Here is an 8,175-nt window from a genome sequence, read left to right as displayed (position 1 = left end):
AATGATGAACAATTCTGAAGGACTTATGAAAAAGAATGTCATCCACATCCAGAGAAAGAACTGTTAGAGTATAAATGCAGATAAAAATATATGATTTATCACTTGTTTATTGGACTATATCAGTAGTTCCCAAACTTTTTTGGCCTACCACCTCCTTTCCAGAAAAAATATTACTTAGCGCCTCTGGAAATTAATTTAAAAAAATTTTAATTGCAATTAATAGGAAAGATAAATGCACCTGTGGCCATCACCGCCTCCTTGGATCACTGCAGTACCTACCAGGGGGCGATGGCGCCCACTTTGAGAATTACTGGGCTATATGATTTGGGGTTTAGGTTTTATAATATTATTCACTTACAAAAATGAATAACATGAAAATATATTTTGCATGATAACACGTGCATAACCCAGAGTGAATTGCTTGTCAGTTCTGGGAAAGGGGAAAGAAAAAGGGAGGGAGACAACATGAATCATATAACTTTGAAAACTTATGTGGAAATTTGTTATTAAGATAAAATTTAAAAAATAATAATACTATATAGCAATTGTAGTTGGTTTATCAGGGTTTATTTTGAAGCCTCCAACTTTGCTGAAGCTATTATTCTATCAATTAGTATCTTCACTGAGCTCCTAGGATTTTCCAAGTATACTATCATACCATCAGCAAAGAAGAATAGTTTTTATTCTCTTTACTTGTCTTTCTGCCTCTATTATTATTGTTATTTCTCTTTTTTTGCAATTTGTTCAGTTTTATTGCATGGGTTTTGTAGAGGGATACTATGTATTCCAAGGGTAACTTGGATAGAGTGCCAGACCTGAAGTCAGGAAGACATCTTCCTGAGTTCAAATCTGACCTTAGAGACTTATTAGCTATGTGATTCTGGGTAAATCATTTGATTCTGTTTGCCTCAGATCCTTCATCTATAAAATGAGCTGGAGAACAAAATGGCAAACCATTCCATGATCTTTACCTAGAAAATCCCAAATGGAGTAATAAAGAATCAGATACAACTGAATACCAACTATGTATAGATGAGGTGGGAAGAGTAATTTCTTGCTCTCCTCCTTGGAAAAGTCTAAACAGTCTCCTTTTACTTAGCCGGCAATTTCGCTAATAGTTTGGTGCTCCATTAGTTTTGGATCAGTGAGTGTTAGCTGGTTAGTCAGGAGCTTCTTCTGGGTCTTATCTGACTTCAGTTGATGAATATGCTACATGAGGATCCATTTCTTCTTGAACCCATTTCCCTTCACCTTCAAGCAGAAGCTGTGGTACATTGACAAAGACAGAGTCTTTGACTAAGAACTACACAGACAGCTTTTTATAGCGGTGGCAAAGTTTACTGGGTAGGGGTCTACAATTATAGGGTAAATGATGTAGGTAAAGGGATCAGGTAAGTCTTTTGCAGGGACAATGGTTAGTAATGATTTACAAGATGGATACAATGGATTTAGGTTACCTCAGTGGTTCTGAATAGAGTTTTCTATATGATAATAAATCACAGATAAATATATAACCATCTAGTCCAATTTCTCAGGGAAATGTTTGGCTTCAGTGAGTTTATCTAGAACAGCTAGTTATTTACCAAGTACATTAGGTTTTATTGGGGCTTACTCTCATTACTGGGGGCTACAGTACATATAGGGCAGTCAACCTTTTTGAATTCCCGATATCTTCAGAGAAGATGGTGTAGAAGAATCCTCATTCTTCTCATCCAGGTCACCTTCTCAGGCATACAAGCATTGGCAGAATTCTGCCTTACCAATGCCCACATATTTGCCCTTCCATTGAACCAGAGGTTTTTTCCAGCATCGTGCACAACAGTGGATAATAACAGGCTTCCAAATGATCAGCACATCTTTAATAAGCTTCTGAATCTATTTATGGGAATTGATGTTGACAATTTAATTGTTCTCATTGGAGTCAAGTCATACTTTCTTTTTTTCCACATTGAAAGACACTAGAGGCAAGTCTGTTTTGAAGACTAAGCATTCTCATGGCTGCAGCCACTCTAAAGAAAAGGGAAGGATGCAGAGCTCTTTCTCTTTTCTTATTGCCGTTGATAACATTTTTAGAGCTAAATCAAATAATAATGGGTTGTTTTACTTGTATTTTTATTGGAAAACTTTCTGCTGTCTCCTTATTGTGTATGATGCTGGTTTTCTTGTGTGATATTGGTATGATTAAATATTATATGTATGATTTTGGTTGGTTTACATATATCATATTACATATAAAGTTGGTATGATCTTGGCTTTAGATATATAATTTTTTGATACTAAAAAGGTGAGTATGCTTTTAATGCATAGTTTTAAAAACATAAACATTGTACTTTGTCAAAGGATTTTTGTGCATTTGTTGAAATAATTATGTGGTTTGGAAAATTTTTGTTTTTAATGTGATTATGTTGAGTATTTTCTTAATATTGAACAATCCCTTAATCTTTGCTATAATTACAACTTGGTTATAATGAATGCTTTCTTGGTTAAATCACTATCATTAGTTTGGCAGGATATATATTTTTAAAAAATTGGTTGATATTCATTAATAATATTGGTCTACAGGTTTCCTTCTATGTTCCCTTCTATGTCTTCTCCAGTTTAGGTATTAGGGCTGTATTTCTCTCATAGAAGGATTCTGTTATGGTGATTCTCTTCTCAATTTTTGAGAATATTTTGTGTAATGTGAGTACTAATTATTCTTCAAAAGTTTGATAGAAAGTAAAACTAAGATAATTTGCTGAAGTTAGCAATTTTGTTGACCTCTCCCAATCCACCCCTCTAAATAGCTTTAAAAATTACATCATTCCAAATGCTGAGTGTGATAATTAACAAAAAGTCTTAGTCTCCCCTCTCCCTGATCCCTGATTCGGTAGTTAACAATGGATGACAAATGGAGAAATTGCCCTCAAAGGCTAGTACATCCCATTCCACTGACTGGACTGCTTTCTCCACCCCATAGCCAAGGAGAGAAGTAAACACACCTTGAAAAGTTGTTAGTAACAAAGTTGTTGGTAACAAGGTTAATGTATGGATTGTTCACTATCTCCAAGAAAAAACTTATGTTGATATTTCTATGCCAACCTTATGTGTAATCTCAAAGTGTATAAAAATAAACCTCACACAAGGCAGAATGGAGCAGTATTCATGATGCCTGCCTGGCTGAAGTTCAGACTGTCTCTGATTCATCATGCACCAACACTGTCACACCACCTCGAGCCCCTGGACCAGGGGGAGCTGGCCTCCCCCAATGAGTACAGCATTAGATGGTATTTGGCTGCGCTATTGTCTAGTATCTTGTTGTGAGTAAAAATTCCAGGGTAGAGAGAAGCAGTTGTATTAATGAGGTAGCAGTATCTTCTGCTCTCAGATCACTCCACTTTGCAATTGCTCCCCTGCTTGGCTTCAACTCCATACAATAAGATGCCCTCATGCTAGATACTTTTCTGTGTCATGCTTTCTCCCTTTCCCATTTTCCCATATTAGTGTGTGTGTGTGTGTGTGTGTGTGTGTGTGTGTGTGTGTGCACCCCTTTAGAGTGCAAGCTCATTCAGGACAAGAACTTAGAAAGATCTACAACTAAACTTCAAAGAAAAATGAAGGTTGGACATAAGCCCAGTAAAGAACTCCTAAATGAGCTAAAGAAAGAGATTTTTTAAAAAGAACACACACACACAAAACATTTAAAAAATCAAATAAGAGTGGTAGAGGAAAAATCAAGGAAAGAAATGAGAGCAATGTGAGAAAATTATGAAAATTAATAGCTTTGTAAAAGAGACATAAAAAGCAATAACAAAGTCAGACCAGAAAAAAAAATCAAAGAAAATTTGAAATATCTCAGGAAGAACAACTGACCTGGAAAATAGATCAAGGAGAGATCATTTAAGAACTATTAGACTACTTGAAACCCACAACAACAAAAAAGATCCTAAACATATCTCAAAATTTATAAAGAAAATAATATAGATATATTTCAAGAATCTATAAAGAGCAGCAAGGTAGCACAGTGGATAGAGTACCAGGCCTGGAATTGAGAGGAACTGGGTTTAAGTCTGACATCATATTCTTCCTAGTTTTGTGACCCTGGGCAAGTCACTTAACCCCAGTTATATAGTCCTTACCATGATTCATTCTTATAACTGATTCTAACACAGAAGGTAAAATTTTTTAAAAGAATTTATAAAGGAAAACATCTCAAATATCTTAAAACAAGAGGGCAAAGTAGAAATTGAAAGAATTCATGAATCACCTCCTGAAAGAGCTCCTAAAATGAAAATATAAGGAACATTATAGCCAAATTCCAGAACTCCCAGATTAAGTAGAAAATACTACAAGCAGTCAAATAATTCACAACTGAGGAGCCAATTAGGATCATACGACATTTAGCACCTACCAATATAAAGGTGCAGAAAGCTTTGAATATGATATTTTGGGAGGCAAAGGAACTAGGATTTGAATCAAGAGCCAGCAAAACTTTGTATGATACTATAGGAGAAAAATGAATGTTTAATGAAATAGAGATATTTCAAACATTTCTTTTTTTAAATATTAAATTTCCACATATGTTTTCCAAAGTTATATGATCTATATTGTCTTCCTACCTTCTTCCCTCCCACCTCCTGGAGCTGTTAAGCATTTAAATCTGGATTCTCCATGCATTATCATACAAAAGATACTTGTATATTATTCATTTTTGTAAGTGAATAATCTTATAGAACTAAAACTCCCAAACACATGCTCAAATAAACAAGTGATAAATCACATGTTTTCATATGCATTTATACTCCAAGAGTTCTTTCTCTGGAGGAGGATAGCATTCTTTTTCGTAAGTCCTTCAGAATTGTCCTGGATCATCATATTGCTATTAGTAGCAAAGTCTATCACATTTGATCATTCCACAATACTTCAGTTATTGTGTATAATGTTCTTCTGGTTCTGCTTATTTCACAATGCATCCATTCACGTAGGGCTTTCCAGTTCTTTCTGAAATCATCCTATTTATCATTTCTTACAGTACAATAGTATTCCATCACCATAGCATGTCACAATTTGTTCAGCCATTCCCTAACTGAGGAACATCCTTTTAGCTTCCAATTCTTTGCCAATACAAAAAGAGCAGCTAAAAGTATTCTTTAGAAACAGGTCCTTTCCCACTTTTAAAAATCTCTCTGGGATACAGTCTCAGTAGTGGTATTATTGGTATTCATTCTTTTATAGCCCTCTGGGCATATTTCCAAATTGGCCTCCAGAAAGGTTGGATCAGTTCACAATATTACCAGAAATGCATTAGTGTCCCAATTTTGCCACATTCACTCCAACATTTATAATTTTCCTTTACTGTCATATTGGCCAATCTGATAGGCTTGAGATGGTACCTCAGAGTTGTTTTAATTTTCATCTAAATAAATCAAGAGGGATTTAGAACATTTTTTTTCATATGATAAATGGCAATCCTTTGAGTCTAAGCATTCATAGGACCATTGATTTAAATCTAGAAGGAATTTAGAGTTGTCATTGAATCTAACCCTTTCCTTTTTACAGATGAGAAAACTGAAGTCCATAAAATGAAACTAACTCATCCAGGGTCAGATAGCTACTTACTGGAGGAGGGAGCATTCAAACTCTGCTTTTCTTGACTCCATTTTCAATCTACTATATCACCCAGTCTCTAACTTACTGCTCTCTCACCAAGCACACATTTATTTCCTCATATTCTCCCCTGCCTAGAGACATCTCTTCCCTCTTGTTTTTGTATAAAATCTAACTGTCCCTTGTCTTCTCTTGGCCTCGGTTTTCCTATCTGTATGATAGGAAGAATCAGTCATTCTAGAATAATTCAGATGTTTGTTAGGAAACAATTATGGAAATTCTGAGCCCAACCATACAGGACAAAAGATAGACTTTATTCAGTGATCCCTTTGGAGGACTTCCCATATCTCCCTATGGTAGCTTTGGATATGCCCATTAATAGACAATCTAGTTGAGAGGACTGGAAACTTCTACTGGAGCCTACCAGTAACACCTTACTCTGGCTGGCTCTGCTTGTTATGGGTCAGAGATTTCGCTCCTTTTTGCTGAGAACATATAAAAAGGTTTTCCTCATCCTTTCCCTATTTTCTGAGCAAAAAATCAGCAGATTTAAGGACTGATGTGAGTCTGAGTTGGAGCAGAGTGAAACAGGAGGTAGAATCATGTTCTATGGAGCACCAGTCTTGGGGAAAATTTATTATTTATACTATCTATAGATTGTTTGTACATATATGTTTGCTTGTTTTCTTCATGTTTGGAATGTGTGTTCCTCGAGGGCAGGGAAAGACTTTTGTCTCTCTTGAAACTTTAATACTTAGCACAGTGCCTGGCACATAGTAGGTGCTAAAGAAATGTTTATTGACTGACTGAGGTACATGGCAGTTCCATGTGCTCTCACTTCTAGAGGTGGCAACCTGGAAAAGAGACTTCAATGGACAAGTAGTGAGAGTTATTGAACCTAGTGCTATAGAGAAAAAGGGAGGTCCTAAACTTCATTGGGAACTTCTAGAGTGAAAAGAAAATGTTTCATAGGACTAGACTCTTGGAGAAGGGAAGAGAAAAGAAGGAAATCAGGGACAGTGTCAGCTTATTGGAGTGGAAAGGAAACCTATGGTAGCCCTTGGACTAGAAGAATAGGAAGGGACAAACCTGAAATTTGGGAAATAGGAGACTAAGTTACCTGGAATGTGACCTTGGCTGCTTTCCATTGGACTGCCATGTGGGTGATATGAAAAAGGCTGACTCCCTTTCTTAGCTTTTCTGGAGGCACAAGCCTCTGGAGAGACCCCTTGTCTTAGAGGAGGCCTCATGTCTAGAAGCCTGGTTTAATTAACCTCTGTGCTCCCACTTTGCTGGAGCCTCTGAAGCCCTGCCTGATTTGGACCAGGCCAGAGTAATATTCTCTCTCTCTCTCTCTCTCTCTCTCTCTCTCTCTCTCTCTCTCTCTCTCTCTCTCTCTCTCTCTTTTCCCTTACTTTCACTCTTTCTATTTGTAAATAAACTACCATAAAGTCATTCTGACTTGATTCTTTCATTTGGAATTAAGTAATAAAATTCCTGGTGACCATATTCTTAAATATTCAGTCCAACCATAATTTTACCGTTTACACCAGAAGGCAAGAGAACTAGATCTACCACCAAGAATCACCTACCTATCAGACCTGACTATATACTTTCAGAGGAAAGTATGGGGATTTAATAAAATAGATGATTTCCAAGCATTCCTGAAAAAAAAAGACCAGAATTAAACAGAAAAATTGATGTCCAAATACAAAATTCAAGAGAATCATAAAAAGGTAAATAAAAAGGAGAAAAAATTTAAGGGCCTCAATAAGGTCAAATTGATTATATTTCTATATGGGAAAACTATATCTGTAACTCTTCAATATTGTTTTCATTATCATAGTTGATAGAAGAAAACTACATAGGCAAAGGGTATGGCATTAAGCTGTTTAGGATGGTATATAAGAAAAATTAGGGGAAGAAAAAGAGGATTATACTAAGAGAAATGCAAATAAAGAGGTAAAATGGGGTAAATTATACCAAATAAAGAGGTGCATGGAGAGGGAGGAGAATACTATTACAAGATGGGGAGGATGAAGGTGATGACAGGTAATACCTAAAACTTACTCTCTAAAGGAGATTAAGGAGGAAATAGGTAGTAAAACCATATGAGTGGGGGACCTCAACCTTCCCCGATGAAAACTAGATGAATTGAACCAAAAAATAAAGAAGAAAGAAGTAAGAGAAGTGAATGAAATTTTAGAAAAATTAGAGTTAATAGATATCTGGGGAGAAGTAAATAGGGATAAAAAGGAATATGTTTTCTTTTCAGCTGCACATGGTACATATACAAAAATTGACCATGTACTAGGGCATTAAACCATCACAAACAATTGCAGAAAGGCAGAATTGATAAACACAACTTTTTCAGATCATAATGTGATAAAAATTATAATTAGTAAGGGTTTATAGAGAGGTAAATTAAAAATTAATTGGAAGTTAAATAATCTAATTCTTCAAAACTGGTGGGTTAAAGAACAAATCATAGAGAAGATTACTAATTTCATTGAAGAAAATTACAATGAGGAGTCAACATATCAAAATTGATGGGATATAGCCAAAGCAGTGCTCAGGAGAAATTTTATA

General features: G+C 35.7%; 1 pseudogene; it reads right to left on the bottom strand.

The window, feature by feature from the left end:
- Window positions 1–1,095: 1,095 nt before the first annotated feature.
- LOC123240876 lies at window positions 1,096–1,996 on the bottom strand (annotated as a pseudogene).
- Between the last annotated feature and the right edge of the window lie 6,179 nt (window positions 1,997–8,175).

Source organism: Gracilinanus agilis, chromosome 3, assembly GCF_016433145.1.
Source record: "Gracilinanus agilis isolate LMUSP501 chromosome 3, AgileGrace, whole genome shotgun sequence".
Classification (NCBI taxonomy): domain Eukaryota; kingdom Metazoa; phylum Chordata; class Mammalia; order Didelphimorphia; family Didelphidae; genus Gracilinanus; species Gracilinanus agilis.
Note: the sequence above shows the minus strand (reverse complement) of the source record. Positions and strands in the feature narration are given on the sequence as shown.